Source organism: Otolemur garnettii, unplaced genomic scaffold (genome assembly GCF_000181295.1).
Source record: "Otolemur garnettii isolate 467f Iridium unplaced genomic scaffold, OtoGar3 scaffold00004, whole genome shotgun sequence".
Lineage (NCBI taxonomy): Eukaryota > Metazoa > Chordata > Mammalia > Primates > Galagidae > Otolemur > Otolemur garnettii.
In genome coordinates, this window is record NW_003852399.1 from 16,764,313 (window position 1) to 16,784,531 (window position 20,219).

Below are 20,219 nucleotides of genomic sequence, written 5' to 3' on the forward strand. Positions count from 1 at the left end.
AGAGAAATTGATAAAAAGATACAGTTCTAGGATCATTTATATTTTATTTCTGTGCACAAATAAGCACATTGAACAATAGAATAGAGAGTGAGAGTTAGATAATGCATCCTTTGGATGTCACTTTTATGTCATATCTAATCTGGTTTGCTTATGTTTTTTGGTAGACATAGTCATGCTGTAACATTTTAATTCAGGTTTAATATGAGTGCATAGAAATACATACGTCATAATCATGCTTGGAAAGAATGACCACACTGAACATATATATGTACCCGCTGCCCACGTCCCCAAGTGGAACATGACCACTAGCAGAGAAGTCTCTCCAGATCACTGATTCCCCTCTCTCGTTCTGAAAGTCATGAGTCACAGCACCCTACTTGCCTGCTTGTGAACAGTAAATAAATTGAATCTTCATTATATATCTTTTTGTGTCTGGCTTCTTTCTTTCCTAATTTTTTAAATTGTCATTGATGAACAATTTTGAAATTCACAAATTTGAATTGTGATTTTTTAATATCACTTCTTTGTTCATGCAGATGTTTAATGGATGTTTATTGTGTGCAATATGTTTTGAGGTATGTATCCATTACGAAATGACTCAATACAAGAATTAGGGTTCTTTTTATTTAGTTTTACTTGCAAGACATGTCCACTTTGCTGTTTGGGGCTATAGTTCTTATGTTTCATCGCTGGGTATTTTGAAGTGTATGAGAAGATCTCAAATTATGGATCATTCTACTGTCCACGCTTATTTGGATTGTTTCCAGTTTTTGGTTTTTAGCCATATACTGCTGGGAATCTTGTACCTATCACCTGCACATACCTATACACATTTTTGAATATATGTTTAGAAATCACTTTGTTAGTATATTTTGTGTGCACATTTTTAACTGCTGAACATACTGCTGAAGTTTTTTTTGCAAAGTTTGTTGTATGTAAAAATTTATTTTCCCATCAGCACTACAATAGAATTCCCTCTGCTGCACTTCCTAGCAGCGCTTGGTATTATCACTCTTCAATTTGTGACATTCTCGTACGCATTTAGAGGTAGCTAATTGCTGTTTTAATGTGCATTTCCTGGATGACTAATGAAGCTGAGCACTTTTTCACAAATTAATGACTTTGGGCTATAATACTATGTGAAATTGCAATTCAAGTCCCATGCCACTTTTCCTATTAGGTTGTCTGTTTGTTCTTTTTAAAAATTTATTTGTAGAAGTCTATCCATTATATGTGTTGCAAACATTTTCCCTATATATCCATTGCTAAAAAATTCTTATTCTTTACTTTTCTCAAATATTAAACACAATTACTTTAAAATTCATGTCTGAAAACTCTATTAAAGTGTGTATAAATTCCTTGTAGTTCTGTTTCTCTTGCTGGCTGAGGAGCATTTGGAGGCCAGTAGGAAAATATTAAATACAATCGTGTGTTACTTAGTGATGGGGATACTTCTGAGAAACACATCGTTAAGTGGTTTTGTCATTGTGTAAGTATCATAGAGTGCGCTAACACAAACCTGGATGGCTTGGCCTACTATATACTTATGCTGTCTGTTATAGCCCATTAGTTCTAGGCTACAAACACGTAGAATATGCTGCTGTACTGAATGCTGAAGGCAATTATAATGAAACAGCAATATTTGTGTATCTAAACATATCTAAATGTAGAAAAGGTACCATAAAAATGCAGTATTATAATCTGCTGAGGCCATCGTCATACATGTAATCCACCATGATGAAATGTCATTATTAGCACATGACTGTAGTTCACTCTGACTCTGGATCCTGAAGAGATGGGAATATTGAGAAAAAATTGAAACAAAGAGGATTCAAATAATAAAATGATGAGACATTTTTCAATCTTTTTTGAAAGGAAATAACATATACCAGCAATCTGATCAAGTTAAAATTAGGGTCTGGGTGAAGCTTTTGCTGGGACTATCCCCTTTTGTGCTATTCTGGCAACAGATTGTATCCCTAGTCCCTTGTCCCACTGTATGAAAATGGAATTAGGATGGTAGGGGTAGGGTGGAAATTGTACTCATACATGTAGCAAACATACTTATGCTATAATTTTTCTTTGTTTTAAAAGATATCTGGGGAAAAAATTGGTAGAGTCTTTTGCCAGAAGACTTTTATAAGAATTTAAGAAAAGAATATCATATGTTCTTGGATCCTTTTGTTTCCAAGATCTTTTGGGTTTTACTGGCCTACTTCATTTCCCATCAATCTAACCAAATTAGCACAGTTAACAAAAATCATAGATTGATGTCTATGTTGTTCTTCCTATTATATTGGTGGAACAACTTTGTGGAAGAACTAATGCCTGGAGAATCTAGATTTTACTATCTTCTGAGCAGTATAACATCAACTGGATTGAGAATTATTCAGCAATCTAATTACAAATAACTACCCCTGTCCTCATCATTCCTCTTACTGATATGGTTTGCCTAATATAGACATTAGAACAAGACATTATCAAGAAATTTAGCATTTGAATTATGTTCCTACATGTGCTATTGTAAATAATCTATCATGTCCAACAAAGTAACTATTTGTGAAATGGTAATTTGCTATGTAATTTAGAATAGTCATTTTTCAGGAAGAAGGTGAAAATTAGTTTCCTGCAAAAAATAAATATCTTGGTGGGTCTAATAGACCAATTGTAGAAATAACTGAATTCTCTATGGTGATTTTATTTGTGGTAAATATATATTCACAAGATATGTATTATATATATACACACACACAAACACATGTGCACATATATTTTAAAGAAGCTTTAGGTTTACAGAAAAAAATATGAAGATCCTGCAAGGAGCTGACACGGCCCACATATCAGTTGCACTATTATTAATATCTAACATTAGGATATTGTATTTGTTAGGATTAATAATTAACATTGTTACATTACGTTTACTAACTAAATTCCATACTTTGTTCAAATTTCTTTAGCTTTTGCCTAATGTCCTTTTGTCTTTCAGGATTTTACCTAATATTAATAGTCAGGTCTTCTGAGGGTCCTGTTGACTGTAGGAATTGTTGAGAGTTTTCCTTGCTTTTGATGACATTGATAGTTTGGTCAGGTGTTTGGGCTACTAGTCAGGTATTTTACAAAATTCCCTCAATTGTGATTAGACTGGGGTTACATGTTCCTGAGGAGCTGGAACATATTCTTCTTAGCAAAGTATCTCAAGAATGGAATAAAAAATATCCAGTGTACTCAGCCTTACTATGAAACCAATTTATAGCTTTCATATGAAAGCTATAGCCCAATTATAGCCCAAGGAGAAGGGGAGAGGGAGGGAGAGGAGGGGAAAGAGGAGGCTGGATGGAGAGAGGATAAGTGGTGGGACCACACCTACGGTGCATCTTACAAGGGTACATGAGAAATTTACTAAGTGTAGAATATAAATGTCTTAACATAATAACTAAGAAAATGCCGCCAAGGCTATGTTAACCAGTTTGGTAAAAATATTTCAAATTGTATATAAAACCAGTACATTGTACTCCATGATTGCATTAACGTGCACAGCTATGATTTAATAAAAAAAGAAAAAGAAAACATAAAGGCAAAATTGCGTTTCATTCCACCATTAACAAAGGTGCACAGTAACACCCTGACATGACTGTGTTCATCTTCATCACATGACTGACGTAGTGTGACAACTGCAACCAAAAAAGAAAATAGCCGGGTGTTGTGGTAGGCACCTGTAGTCCCAGTTAGTTGGCAGACTGCAGAAAGAGAATTGCTTAAGCCCAGGAGTTTGAGGTTGCTGTGAGCTGTGATGCCATGGCACTTTACCAAGGGTGACATAGTGAGACTCTGTTTCACACACATACACAAAAAAGAAAAGAAAGGCTGGCAAATATGTATAATAATTTATTCTCAGTGATAATACAATAAACTATGAATGGGTATGTAGTTAATAAGGAGTAAGGAGGGACAGATACTCCTATTTGTATGTATTCTATTTGCTTAACTTTCCCATTCAAATTTTTATGCAGATATGTAGATAATTAACAGTGATCTTGAAGAAATTAACAGAGAGCCCTGTCAAAACCTATCCATAAAATTTATGGACAGAATATATTGACAGCAGGTATTCACAAGACCACATAGAAAAAGAAATTATTTACCTTCTGATTTTACATAAAGGAGAAGTTTAAAAATTCAATAGAAAATTGAGGAAGGCTGTGAATTCACAGAAGGAAAAATGTAGATTAGCAAAGTACATGGTGAGATGTTCAATGCCATTGGCAATCAGAACATGTAAATTAAAACAATTACTATTATCTAGCGAAGATAATTTTTTTTGTAAAGATATATAGTGCTCTGTGTGTATATATCTGTGTGTGTGTGTCTATCAGTGTGTGTATTTAACTATGTAAGTGTTATTTTGCTAAATATCTCATTTTATCAATCAACACAGAGTTTATGTTTTATTCCCATTACTTTAGAAAATCTAGCATATTAATACTGATAATCCCGTTGTCTCCTAAGTTGCTTCTGGCTGAATATTTATAAATAATGCTGGAGTAAACACAGTTACTATTACTATCTATTTCTCTTATAGATTTAGAAATAGCTGAGCGCTTGCTGTATATATTTCTAAATTTTATTTCAGCACGTTTATAACTAGTGTGCTTCTGCACTCTTTCCATTAACACATGAATGCTATTTTTTCTTTATCCACGATATTGTTTATATTACCTCACTTTGCACGGCTAGCATTCATAATTGTTTCTTTCCCTACCTACCACAGGCATGCTTTTGTTTTTCTGGAGATGTATATTTTTTTTTCCTCAAGCATCAATCGTTTTCTAAGTGAAAAGTGTTTGGATTTGCCCATCACATTTCCTTCTCTTTGGGATTTTGACTTCTTAGGCCAGAACAACCTATTTTGATGTCTGGTGCTATCAAAGAGATATTTTTTTCACATTTATAAACTTCTAAATGGGAGGATTCTTAAAGTGACAATTAATTTCCTTGTAGCTGGAAGCAGAGGTCAATAGCTGTACATATTTCTTTTCCAACTGGAAATTGATTTTGGCTGTCTTAAAGAAGGAAGGGATCCATAGAAAAGAATGAACAAGATAAGGACAAAAAGATTCAAGGCTGAGGGAAAAAGTGATATAATCTCTAGAGACTGCATAAGTGAGAGTGCAGGGCTGGAAAATTTTGGATTTTGATGTAAACCAAAATGAACTGGTTTCAACTAATTTAAGTGAAGAACAATTTTTTTGCAAGGAGACAGGGTCATGTCATAGGTAGAAAATTTGAAGGTAATCTTGCCTTTTATTTTTCTAGACATCAATGTATTCCCCCTGTTTGTCACGGACCAGCCATGACGTGCAGTAGTTTTACTTCTTTGTGGCCTGGTGGTGCCAGGAGACTGAAGAAAATTATTAGTAGGAGTTATAGAATATTAATATAGAGAAATAATAGACACAGACAAAGAGAGAGTTTTAAGAGCAGCAGAGCTCGGGAGATGGCACACACTTCTTCGTGGGGCTTCCAGTTGCCTCCCCCAGTATCAGGCTAGCTCTGTACTTATTTCATACATCAGTGTTACAGTCACGAATCTCATGAAAGCAAAGCAAACAATCCCACCAAGGTTCTTGCTGCGCTTGCTTTCCTACTAACTAGACTCACTCTACAGCTGATTACATTAATCACACAAGTTCACTTGTTACCATTTACTGCTTCAAAGCATTGTAGTCTTAATGTACACAAAGTCTTGATAAGGAAGCCCATCAGAGGCGGACTCAAAGACCAAATCCTAGTTGACTCACAGTTGTGATGCTTTAATACTCTGACATCAGATGTCAGATGACCACAGATGTGATGCTTTAATACTCTGACAGCCTTGTGTCCAAATAGATAGAGAAATCTGGCCACATCAAGGTGACAGAAGAAAAGAGATGTTTTTTCTCCTTATCTGGTCCAGAAAAAGTCTTCCTGAGTTGGATGAAGTTTAAAGAATTTACATTTTTAACTCCCCCAAACCACTTTCTCAGAGCACACAGCCTTGCCCTGGCAGAAGGCAGCTTCGAAGCCTCCAGCCACCTGCTGCACCACAGCTGCAAGGGGCGGGGGGATGTACAACACGCTGGGCTGCAGAAATATTAAAGTGATAGGGTCTCACACTTTGTGCTCAGAGCCAGGAAAAACAGTCTAAATTGAAGTCCCCATAACTGTCTCCCTTTGTCTAGACTTTGTTCCCTATTCCTAGGAATATTTCTAATCTACTAACAATTAATAATTGAGTATTAGTTTCAAACTTATAAAATCATTATTACTAGCAATGCGAGCACATCAAGGTGTGACTCCTCCCTTAAGTCTTCCCACCTGCACCTTCACCTGCTCAGCTTTCAAAGGCTCAAGTGGGAAGATTTTATGAGTCGAGCATCATACACAAACTGATTGAGATGCTAGCCAGAAGATAGCTTTTTATGACATTGCACACATCTGCCTCATAATCGGAGACGTGAAAGAAATGCAACCTTTTAAAATTTTCTGCAACTCAAGTTATTTTGTAAAATACATACACCCCCATAATAACCCCAAATTAAAAAATACCCTCCATCCTACTGAATTTTCTATCACTCTTTTCCTCCTATAAGATTTGTTTTCTATACAACTAGGCAGTGACAACAGAAGAATTCTTACCTTCGTTTTTTCTGGTCCATACTCATAAGTAATGAGTTTGCCCTTCCAAACATTTTATTCTGGCACTGGTTCAACAAGGTGATTCTTGTCACTGGGCTTTCTTTCTCCACTGGCAAACCTCCTCCAGTGTCACTGTTGGCTCTGTCTGATCCTTACTGGTTCCTGGGAAATTTTGGATAATCCTAGAAGACTAAGTGATACTTCGATGGCATTGTTTTGAGAAATACAGCATTCTGGGTTTTGTTGCACTGAATTGAGAGTATCACTGTAAAGTTTTCTACAACCTCTGTTGCCTGGACAAATTGCCATCATCTTTTTTCTCTTGCTTTATTGTTTTCTATGGGTCCTGCCCAGAATCAATGGGGGGAAGTCACTTTGTTTCTAGACATCATTCTGAAAATCTTGTCAAGACAAACCTTACCATGTTAATGAAGGCGATCATTATTACAATTAACCTACCTAACATGACTCGAACATGAAAAAAAGGCTAATTTCAATCATTATATTACAGAATGATTTAAATATTCTTGATGAATGAAGTACACTTGACAGAAAATAGAAGGCAAAGAATGGTTTCTCAGCATTGGTCAGTGAGAAACCTTTTAAATCCCGTAACAGCATGAACTTTTGAAGCATTTTCACATTTTGGTTAGTAAAGCACAAGATAGTCCTAGAATGTTTTGTGAAGACAGTTATAGACACCATGAATAGCAATTTAGAAATACCTAATACATTTGAACATGGCATGACCTTTAAAACATTTAAAAGCATAGTAGATGCAGTATGGTTTGCATCAGAAAAGACCGGACGTGATATAATTGTACATCATTTCTGGAAAAAAAAAGTATGTGCTTAGTTTACTAGTGCATAGGACTAAAATGTCAAAAATGAACAAATGTATTTTCATGTTTCACCAGTAATAAATTTTGTCACATAATATTAAAGGAAAATGCTAAGTTCATAAAGAATTCATGAAAACAGAAACTATTTAAAACAAATACATTGTATATGGTTTATGAAAATAGACATTTACATTGTGGTAGGTGCCTGTAGTCCCAGCTACTTGGGAGGCTGAGGCAAGAGAATTGCTTAAGCCCAAGGGTTTGAAGTTGGGATAACTGAGGCACTCTACTGATGGTGACAAAGTGAGACTCTGTCTCAAAAAAAAAAAAAAATAGACATTTATAACAAACTATGTAAAACTCAAATAAATTTGCTAATACTTTTACTGTTTCAAACCTTATTATAAGTAATATATTCCATAATTTATCTTCTTTTGTTGTATTTAGTTTTGAGATTATGCCCACTTCATTAACATAGTTACTGAGCATTTCATCTTTAGGTTTTGTTCACTGAAATATACTTCATTGGAGAAGGTTAACTTCTTTCTTTTATGTTTCTTTAAAAAAATTCTGCTCATAGAACTATAAATTACTGGTGTTTTGGGGGGTGTAACTCTTTTATATTTCTTAAATATGGAATAGTAATTGGATTTTTAACATTTTTTATCAGCTACTTTGGACAATATTATATTAGAAAATACATATTCCTTTTTTATTTCAATGCTAATGTCATATGTGTATAGTAACTAGTAATGTTTTCTTACATTATTTCCATGTTTCCATGATATGAATAGCTTTACTCTTTTTGTCAGCTTTTTTCTTACATCTCTTTCTTTTTCACTGAACAGCTTTAGAGTTTAATAATAACAAATATTTTATTTTTTTCCTATTTTATTAATTTTCTTTTATAAAGTTCTCATGCTACCTTCATCATAGTGCAGGCTGCTGTAACAGACTACCACAGTCTAGGTGGCATATAAACAAGAGAAATTTATTTCTCGCTGTTCTGGGGGCTGGATGTCCGAGGGTGCCGGCGCAGTCAGGTTCTAGGAAGGACCCTAGGTCACAGATGGCCAGTTTCCTGTTTCATCCTCACACGTTAGAAGGAGAAAAAAGTAGGATCCCTTGTGTGTTTTTAATAGATCACCACATCCCATTCACAAGGCCTCTACATCAGGACTTAATTACCTCCCAAAGCTCAACCCTCCTAGTACCATCACCTTGGGAGTTAGGATAACAAACTGTAAATATGTGGTGGGGGGACAAAAACATTAATTCCTTTCTTAGCCTGTTTTTGTTGCAAGTATGACAGCTCAATGTCATCAGAAACCAAACCCTATGATATTGGTGACTGTTGTAGTAAGTATGATGTTTAGTCCTCTATAAAACACCTTTTTTGAAAATAAATTTATTTTTTAAATTTTTTTTTGTTTTTGAGACAGAGCCTCAAGCTGTCCCCCTGGGTAGAGTGCCATGGCTTCACTGCTCACAGCAACCTCCAACTCCTGGGCTCAAGCGAGTCTCTTGCCTCCGCCTCCCAAGTAGCTGGGACCACAGGCACCCGCCACAACGCCCGGCCATTTTTTGGTTGCAGCTGTCATTGTTGTTTTGGCGGTCCGGGCTGGGGATTCGAACCCGCCACCTTAGGTGTACGTGGCTGGCACCTTAGCCGGTTGAGCTACAGGCGCCGAGCCTTATTTTTCAAATTGACAAAAAATGGTGTACATTTATTGTGTGCCAAATGATGTTTGGAAATACGAACAGAGAGTGGAATGGCTCCTTTGAGTGAATTAATGTATATTACCTCACATTTTTTATTTTTGGGAGGATAAGAACCCTTAAAATCTACTCACTCACTGATTTTTAAGAATGCAATGCAATATTGTTAACTAAAGTCATCCTTTTGTACAATAGCTCTCTGGAATTTAATCCTCAATTGAAATTTCGTGTTCTTTGACAAACATCTTCCCAATGACCCCTCTCACTCCACCCCTTTCCCAGCCCCTGATAATCTACTTCTGGGAGTTCAACTGTTTTAGATTCCACATTCGTGATTAGGAAAGAGGAACAATTCAATAAATTATGAAATTTCTGCTTAGGATCTTTTTTTTACAGAAGAAATTGAATACTTATATGAATGAACATACTATACTCTTCCAAAACTCCCAAGTATCTTCTCTATTCCATGTAAAGACACAGTGGCAAAGAGCACATTTTAAAACAACTCTGGTAATTGACGTGGCCCATAGCTCCAAGTGTTGAAGAAAGTGGAAAAAGGTTCAAAAACAAATCTTGAAATTTGGGCTATCCATTAAGAGTAGGCTAGGAAGGCAAGGGAGGTTTCCTGGTCAGGCAAAGTGCCAGGACTGTAAAGGCCAGGACTGTGAAACCCACACCGAGAGGCCTGTTGGAATCACTGGGCAGTTAGATTAGCTCATGAATGAGGAAAAGAGGGCTCGAGTTCTGAGTATGTAATTCCTGCCCAGGGGTACCTTTGAGCCAAGGAACGAGGAGAGCATTGTTTGGGTGAAGAATTGAGAAGGTTAAAATCAGCATCCATTTATTGCTAAAAGGGGCACTCAGTAACCACCTGCACCAGCCCTGCTTAGTTAGTTACCTTGCTGTTATTCCTGAGGAGGCGCCTACCATCCCAGTCCCCGGCTTCATTTCAAGGAGACAACTGCCATGGTGCCTGGACAAGGAACTTTTACCTCAAGTTTGAGAGTGTTCAGAAACTTTCGGGAGGCCTTCGGAAACATAAGCTAGAGTTTTTGGAGCTGGATTCTATACCGCATTTCTCATAGGCTCTGACTTTAAATTATTCTGCTTAATTAAAGTAAAAAATATCTTTCTCGGGCTGTCAGAGATGATATGTGACACACTTAAAATTAAAAAGAGGCCTTCCTGGCAGACCAAAAACTCGAGGGAGTGCTGTAGGTTAGTGTATAGTGTTGCCAAGGGGAATGTGTGAAGAGACATGGCTGAGAGGTGGCAGTGGTGGGAACAGATGGTGTTGGTGGTAATTGACACTGTGTTCTTGAAGATCAGTTTGTAGGTGGCTAAAATCAAGGTAAAATGCATTGAATTATATCAATGAAATTAGAGAGGAATATAAACTATATGCTAGATGTATTTTAGAAACATAGTCTAAAATTATCATTACTACATTTGCTTATATTTAAAGTCTCAAATTGTAAAAAGACATGGGAAAGAAAGAATTATAATGCACAACCAACTGGGACATATACTAAGGCTTTTTTTGTTTGCATGTGAAAGTCTTCCTCCTATTTCAGTGAAGATGGATCTGATAGAACTTTTGGGGGGTAACTGGGTAAAATGTAATTTTTAGAAGAAAGAAAAATTATGTACTGCCCACCCTGTACCAAAATTTAAGTGGAATGATAGAGTTAAAAACAATAATTTGGCAGAGGTTAAAGGAGTGATTAGATACTAACTCACACTGAGAAACTAAAAGATTTGAAGTAGCAAATGTGCCAGTCAAAGTATTTGGGGGGCTATTGATGTAGAGTTCAGGGAGATAGAAAAATACAATTGGATTATGAGCTTGTAGATAAAAATGGAGGAAACAAAAGAAGCTTAAAATAAACATATTCAATACGATTCTCTTGATCTAAATTTTTGAAATTGTGGTTGGGTGTGGTGCTCACCCCAGTAAGTCCAGCACTCTGGGAGACCAATGAGGGAGGCTTGCTTTAGCTCAGGAGTTCAGGAGACTAGTTAGAGCAAGAGTAAGACCTTTCTTCATTAAAAAAAATGGAAAAATTAGTCAGGCATCATGGCATACGCCTGTTGTCACAATTACTCAGTAGGATGAAGGAGGGGAGAATCTCTTGCGCCCAGGAGTTTGAGGTTGCTGTGAGCTATGATGATGCCACTGCATTCTACCACGTATGACAGAGGGACTCTTTATCTTAAAAAAATAAATAGATAAATAAATAAAGAGAGAGAAAAAGAAATGAGCAATGGTTGGAAAGGAGCACAGAGAGGACTACCATGACACTATAATGTTCATCTTCAGTGAGTCATAGTTAAATGGCATGTTCCCTATCAAACTTAATGGTTCTGATCTGTGCACATAGAACAGGGCCTCTGGGGAGCTGTGATAACCTGTACAAGGGGCACCTAATTTAACCGACTGCCTCAGGAAAGCCTCTTCATATGTTAGATAGAGTGTGGAGAAGTAAAGGAGAAAGGCTTGTCAGGAAAAAATGCTTAGATGCTCCACAAGAATTTCTTGAATGACAATGTCAGGTAAGTTTTTCTGAAGATTGTGGAAATTCAGCACTGGCAGTCGCCTTCCTAGAATGCTGCAAGTTTGCCAAAGAGCACTGATAAACCCATGGTACACTGACTGTGATCACTGATAGGGTGGTGGAATGTATTACTTAAAGATGAGTAAATATGGCAAGAATGAGTCTGGGCGAACAACTGGTGGTTGAGGAAGAGTGTATTTCAGTGAATTACAGAAGAAATCTAATAAATCTAATAAACGTATATTATTATATGAACTTAAATTTATCAGACTGCATTATTCAGACCAAGTACATCCAGTGTGAACATTTTGATTAAAGCACAGAAAACTAAATTTGTTTTCAAAGGGATGGTATAAAGTTCAATTCAGAGCCAGCCTGCCTTATGTAGAAACATGGCTCATCATTTAATAATTTGGATTTTTTTTAATTTATTTATTTTTTTTATTAGATCATAGCTGTGTATATTGATACTATCATGGGGTACAGGGTACTGTTTCTGTATACAATTTAAAATACTTTCATCCAACTGGTTAACATAGCCTTCATGTCATTTTCTTAGTTATTGTGTTAAGACATTTATATTCTTCATTTAGAAAGATTCACATGTACCCTTAAAAAATAAACCACAGACGTGATCCCACCAATCACTCTCCCTTCACCAATCCTCCACCCTCCCTTCCCCCGTATTCTTGGGCTATAATTGGGTTATAGATTTCCTATGAATGCTATAATTTAGTTTCATAGTAGGGCTGAGTACATTGGATACTTTTTCTTACCTAATTCTCTCTGACTCTTTTCATTCAACTGTGCAATGGGCTAATATAATATATTACCTACTTTATAAGGTTGTGATGGGATTAAGTGTATTAACTCACGTAAAATCCTTAGAAAAAAAGGATTATAGTTATATAATGTTTATATTATAATTACATAATTTATGTTATATAGTACCTCATAAAAATAACTAGTAATCACTGTCATTGTTATTATATCTAACAAAATATACAAAACAAGTACTTGGCAATAATTATAAGCAATAAATGTGACCAATATTTTTCTAATGTTGTCTTTCAAGTGAGATCATTTACTATGAGCCTTCACAGGCACTGTTCCAAAGAACAAGGAAATTTTTAAAAATTTCATTCCATGTTTACCAAGCAGCTTTTTAATTTTCTGAAATTTTCTATCAATATCAGAAAATGTCTGTCTCCCTCACAAAGATGTATTCTGCTTCCTAGAAAATATAAGTAATAAGTTCCTAGGGTCCCATCAAAAATTGTAGTTTCACAAGATGTGTATTGTATGTGTTGTAAATAAATTTATTTTTCTAGTAGAATATAGTCTCTTATTTTTCCTCTAGAAGTTTTAGAGTTTTAGGTTTAGCACAGAAGTATATGATCAATTTTAATTTAGTTTTGTATGTGGCAGGAGAGAAGAGTCAGGGTTATTTATTTTTCACACAGATAACCAGTTGTTTCAACCTCATTTTGTGGAAAAGACTGCTTTTCTATTTAATTACCTTATATCTTTTGTTAAAAATCAATTGACCATGCCTGTGTGGGTTAATTTCTGTTCTTCTTTTTCATTAATCTAAATTTACTTATGAAAATAACACATTGCCTTATTGATTTTATTTTCATTATAAATTTTGAAAGTCAAAGGACCCCAACCCCTATTTCTAAAATTGTATTAGCCTTTCTAGATCTTTTGCATTTCCATATAAATTGTAGAATCAGCTTGGCAATCCCTAAAAAAAGATGCATTCTGGGATTTTAATTATAGTGAAACTACTGATGAAATTAGAGAATTGCCACCTTAATAACTCTGAGTTTTCTGACTGATGAGAATGCTGTATCTCTCCCTTTACATATACATCTTTGATTTCTCTCTGCATATTTTTGTCATTTTCAGATCTTTCATGGGTAATGTGATGCCAGCTGTTGGAGCCATTCCAAAGCATCCTTGCTTTGCAGGATGGACCAGGTGATGGCGTCAGTGCACAGCTTCCCAAGGGAGTACTTGGAAGGCGAGCCTAGTGTTACTGAGCAATGGGGTAGATAGCACTTTTTCTAGGATGAGTTCACAAACTTAATCATCACACTTTTTATGTTTTCTACAAGGCGGGGGTTCTTAATTAAAAATTTTATCTATATGGAGCAACAAAGATTTTCATATAACGCAAAAATAGTATTGTAATATATATATATTTTTAATTTCAACACAAGTACAATTTACAAATATAATACATTAAAAAAAAAAATGATGTATAGGGTGGTGCCTGTGGCTCAAAGGAGTAGGGCACGGGTTCACCTGGGCGACTTTTCCCAGGAGGGGAGTAGGGAGTTTACATTAGCCTTTTCATTTCCAAATGAAGTTACATTAACCTCTTCATTCCCAAATGGAGTTACATTAACCTTTTCAGCAGCTGAAAACCGTATATTCCCTTCCCATTCTCCGCCTTTCCCTAGCTTGTCATGCATTCTTTCCAAAAACGGGATTTTTTTTAAAACGCTGCGGAACACAGGACAAATTGTTAAAAATCGGGACTATCTCACCAAAAGCGGGATGTCTGGTCACCTTAGTTTTCTACATTGTCAGCGTAGAGCTCTCTCTGGTATTCATGGACGATATTTTGTATTTCTATGGCATCAGTTGCCCTATCTCCTTATTCATTTCGGATTGAGCTTATTAGAGTCCTTTATCTTCTGTTTCGGATTAATCTGGCTGGTGGTTTACTAATTTTACTTTTTCAGACGCTCCCCTCTTGTGTTGATTCTATTTCTTTGTTTATTTGGGGTTTCCATTTTGTTCTGTTCTACCCTGTGCTTTGTTATTTCTTTTCTTTTCCTGACTTCACGTATGGCTTTCTCTTCCTTTTCTATTTCCTTGAGATATGACCTCATGTCATTACTATGTGATCTTTGTATCTTTTTGATTACGCATTTAAGGCCTTACGTCAGTATTAGGGCTTCCCCATGCGTAATGCCGTGATTCTTCCAGAATCCTAGTGGTACTCCTTGGGGAGACTGAGGGCAGATGCAAGAAAATTCCCCGGATTACCAGGCGAAATCTCCCATTCTCTTCCTTTAATCTCTGTGCTCAGGTTGGACCAGGAGTCATGTGGCCACTGCCTCATGGCCAACTGTCCCAGGTCACACCTGAAGCCAGCCCAGTCTTACCCATAACAATGAGCAGAGGTTTCACAAGCCTTGCAGGGCCCTGCGATACAAAACTTGCATGAGTTAAATACAACTCATGTGGCAGTTAATGTATTAAACCTCAGTCATTAGTAAGTCTCCCTCTCTGGGTAGTGTTCTCAACAAGTGTTTTTCTGGTAATGTAGCTATATTTATCTTCCTCTGTAGATGAGACAAAAAGTGTTGGTCATCCCCTTGACGGCCACTCCATTTTGTTTGGAGAATCCTCTGGGAATACTTTATAACAATTATTCTTCTCTTTCCTTTTCCAGAACCATGAGTTGATCTTTCTCAGACCTTCACCATGAGATTGGTGAATCTTCTGGGAAGTAAAACTTACTGAAGTATTGTCTTTTCACAGTACACGCAGTGACTCAGTTCTCCAGAAATTTCTCATTCTCTTGCTAGTCCACAGTTAGCCTTCAGAAATCTATAAAAAATGTTTTTTTAAGTGTTTCAGCCAGTTTATGGCTCCAGGAGCTTTTACACCTGGCCAAGTGGTCTTGGCAATGATTCCCTGACTAATCTAGATTTTCCTGTTTCTCTTTAAATATTTACCTGGTCCTCTATGCTTCTCAAAGTCAACTGATGATTTTGATGCACAATTTGACAAGTTTTTCAGCGTTTTCATCAGTTGTGCTTGCTACTGGTCAGCCTGACCTGTCTTCATCAGTGACTCTTTCTCTCCCCTTAAAAAAGCATTGAATCCATTTGTATACTGCAAATAGCATTATGCCCGTAAATTTGGACTAATGTATCCCTGATTTTGCCTCTACTTTTTCCAAGTATAATAAGAAAGTTATTATTTGTTAATTGCTCTAAATCAAGCTCCTACATCCCCACGACAGCACATTAAAACACACTATAGTGAATGCCACTCAGCCAGACACTGCCACACATGAACATGAACACAGCTCTGAGACGCTGATAAGCCAAATATGAAACCTTACCACACTACTTGTACCATACTGCCAAGTAAGTACACAATGGCAAGTTCAAGAACTTAATTGTTAGACTTTGTATAAGTTGAAATTGCTGCAACTGCAGCTAACCAAATAAATAAAAATAATTTTCTGGGAAAAAATATTATTGTTGTCATTCTTGTGAGCCAGAATGATTCTAGCGCCTCTCCAGTAAAGATTAATTTTGGTTCCAAGATGAAAATTACATTGTAAAAATACTAATATATCCTTTGAAAGACATAGTCACCTCAAAGCAATTGCTTTTTTGTGGGTCGGAGTCTTTTAAATTTTTTTTATTGTTTTATTTCAAATTAATAGGAAGGTCCAAAGTTTAGATCACATTGTTTTCGATTCTAAGGTAAAGTCCAAGTTGGTTCAGCCCTTTACCGAGGGGGCTTACTGAACACCCTCACATCGTGTACATCAGGTGAGATCCCACAAATTGCCCTCTCTGCTCCCCACATCCTCCCCCCCTCTCTTCTCTCCTTTGTTAGACTACATTTGTGTTTTATCATTGGTGTGGACTTGTAGTTGTTTACATATTGCTTGCATATTAGTATTGAGTACATTGGATTTTTTTTCCATTCATGAGGTACTTTACGAAGAAGAATGTGTTTCAACTTCATCCAGATAAACATAAAAGATCTAAAGTCTCCATCTTTTCTCATGGCTGAATAGTACTCCATGGTATACATATTCCACAGTTGGCTAATCCGTTCATGGGTTGATGGGCATTTGGGTGGCTTCCATGTCTTGGCAATTGTGAACTGGGCTGCAGTGAACATTCCAGTACAAATGTCGTTGTGGCAAACTCTTTTTGTTCTTCTGGCTAGATACCTAGAAATAGGATTGTGGGATCAAATGGAAGGTTAACTTTTACTTCTCTAAGAATTCTCCATATTTCTTTCCATAGAGGCTATAGTCATTTGCAGTCCCACCAGCAGTGCAAAAAATGTTCACTCTCTCCACATGCACTCCAGCATCTGCAGATTTGGGATTTTGTGATGTGGGCTAATCTCCCTGGAGTTAGGGGCTATCTCAGAGTGGTTTCAATTTGCATTTCTCTGCTTATTAGAGACAATGAGCATTTTTAATGCATTTGTTGGCCATTCACAATTGTTTTAGTTCAACTCTGGTTTCTTCCTATAGAAAACCACAACTCTTCTAAAACTCTTGTTGAAACTTAGGTGTTTAGGCATTTCTTTTTTTTTTTTTTTTTTTGAGACAGAGCCTCAAGCTATCCCCCTGGGTAGAGTGCCATGGCATCACGCTCACAGCAACCTCCAACTCCTGGGCTCAAGCGAGTCTCCTGCCTCAGCCTCCCAAGTAGCTGGGACTACAGGCACCCGCCACAACGCCTGGCCTTTTTTGGTTGCAGCCATCATTGTTGTTTGGCGGGCCGGGCTGGGGATTCGAACCCGCCACCTTAGGTGTATGTGGCTGGCGCCTTAGCCGCTTGAGCCACAGGCGCCGAGCCTTAGGCATTTCTTGATTAAGGGGTTCACATGGATATTTACAAAATAAGGCATCTTTATAGATAAGAAAATTTCAATAAAAATGCATGTGTACATGTATCTCTATTATAACTATTGTTCTGAAAATAAAAAATATGAAAAAAACATGAAACTCATGAAAACTGGCATTTCTCATTTAGAGTTGAAAAGATATGGAATCTCTAGTTCATACCAACACCTGAGAGTCAGTATCAAACTGCTGAGTAAGAAATTCAAATATATAAAAAAGATTTTCTTATCAATTTTATTATTATGACTATTATTATTTAACATGGTTTTTACAAAACTATCAACAACATCAACAGAAAAAGTAGTTAATCTATGACCTTTGGATAAAGCAATAATTGAATGATTGCAAAAAGATTTAAACAATTTTTAAGAGTAGAGAGATTATAATTATCAACTTAGTGAATGTCAGAAAGGGAAAAGAAAAATTCTGAGAAATAGTGAGAGCGAGCCTAAAAATTCTGCTGCTTATAAACCAACTATACAGAATCATTTGTGGTTATATCATGATGAAGGTGGAGAGGAAAGAAGTCAGAGGACAGTCAAAATAATATTGCCTTAACTGTGTTCCTCAAAATCTTAGAATCTCCAAGGAAGCTATTGTTTCCCTCAAAAGAAGCATTTCACACAATAATATACTATAGAAAAAAATGAAATAAAATTCTAATGAATAAGTTTCTTTGTGAGGCCACATGTGGATTATTTGAGGACTGTTTTGCTTATCTGTGGTGTTGGATATCCCAAAAAGTATGCAGGGATCTTTCCTTTTGCTCATCTGTTTTTGTCAGTGTTTGTTACTAATGGGTAGCCCAAGGTAACTCTTATTCAGTGTTTGTTACTAATGGGTAGCCCAAGGTAACTCTTATTCTGCCAATGTGCAGAAGAAAACAGTCGGGCACCCGAGGGAGTAAGTATATGGAGGGGCTTTCAGAATCCTTAAAATAGTGTTTAGAGGAAAAAAATTTTCCAAATGTACTTAGACCTTTGGAAACATTGAATCCTTGGAAAAGGCTAATGTTATTGGGAACACAGTTCAAGAAATGATGACTTATAGGACAAAATATTTAAAAGCTAAATACTTTATTCTAGAGCACTACTTTAAAATAATAAGCAATGCATTAACTCTCCAAAATCCCTCCAAGATGTAATAAATTTCTTCACATGTTTTCAAATATCAAGTCACCCACCACATCTCACTTTTCAATGAATATAGACATAGGCATCTAAATCTGAGCTTTGCATCAATTTAAAGGAAGATTATCATGGTAGAACCAGTGAACAAGACTGTGTAATTCTTTACATATAATTATAAGCAAACACAAACAATATCTCACTCGTCACAAAGCAAATGAGATAGGACAAGATGCATTGTTAAATTTATCAAATTGATTATAATAATTATATATAATTTTTTTTAAAACCTTGACAATAATATAAAGTAGTATTCAAATGCAAAAATGCAATAAAGGATTGTAGAAGGAAGATTGATCTGAATTAAGGTCTAACAAGATGTATCTGTGGAACTAATATTTGACTTGATATTGGAAAGGTTCAAGGAACAAAATAAAACAAACAAACAAACAAATCCTGATACTCTTTGGGTGCTTACTCTCTTGCAGATACTGCTCAGAAATTATTTCAATGTATTACTATTAGCTCAGTGTCCATAAAGAATGGAATTGAAACTAAGCAGCATTAATATCATCTTAGAACTTGTTATAAATGCTAATTATTGTGCTCCAATTAGAATCATTAATACTTGGAATAAGGCCAGGAATTTGTGTTGTCATGAATCACTCAGAATGCAACTAAACTAATTTTTGAGAATTTAGCCCTTAGCAACACATTGATGGGAAAGGTTACATTGTAAATCTTATACAAACGAGGAACATGAAGTATAGAGATTTTTTTTTTAAGTGACTCACTTAAGACCAAATAGCTATTAAATGTTAAAGTCTAATTTTACACTGGTTTCAAATATTACCTTACAAAGTTTAGAGTGTACTAGTTTTGCCTACTGAAAGACAGAAGAAATGCCAGTGAAATTATTATATATTGCATAGAATAAGGATAAGAATTCTGTTTTGTAAAGCAAAGATGGTCTTGTTATGTGGATAAAGCCCTTATAGGTAACAGCCAGTAGAGAGGATAGATGGCAAATACTTCTTTTCATACAATTAAAGGGTCAGACTCTCTGTTAATCTTTCCTAGATCCTAAGGAAAGATCTTACTGCCTTAATAGTGATTCCATACAGATGCTAAGTTGCCCCATATACGACACATTTTGCAGTGTTACTGTGAGTACACTGTGAGTACATCTGTGAGTACCACAGCAGCCATCTCAAAATATGTCAAAGAAATATATTTTGGGGTAAAATATTTCTAATTTCTTTCACTCCCCACTATTCCACCTCAAGATTCTACTCTTGTGTGGAACAATTTCACAGGTCTCCACAAATAAAAAGGTCTGCTGGATAATAACAGACTTATTTGTATTTCTCCAGATGTGTCCTGCAAACAAGCAGATACAATCTTGCAATAGAACATGATTTCTTACCTCTTTCTCCTGTCTTATCTACAATATCGTCCATCAGCACAAAACATCATATGGAAAAATGGAGAGGTGGTGTTAAACTTTGTTATTAGAGTTCAGGCTGAGTGTTACTATGTGTAAAATTAAGGAAATTGTTGGGTGTGAGTTTGTTGCCGTATATATGTGATGATTAGACACATCTTTCCAACTTCTGAT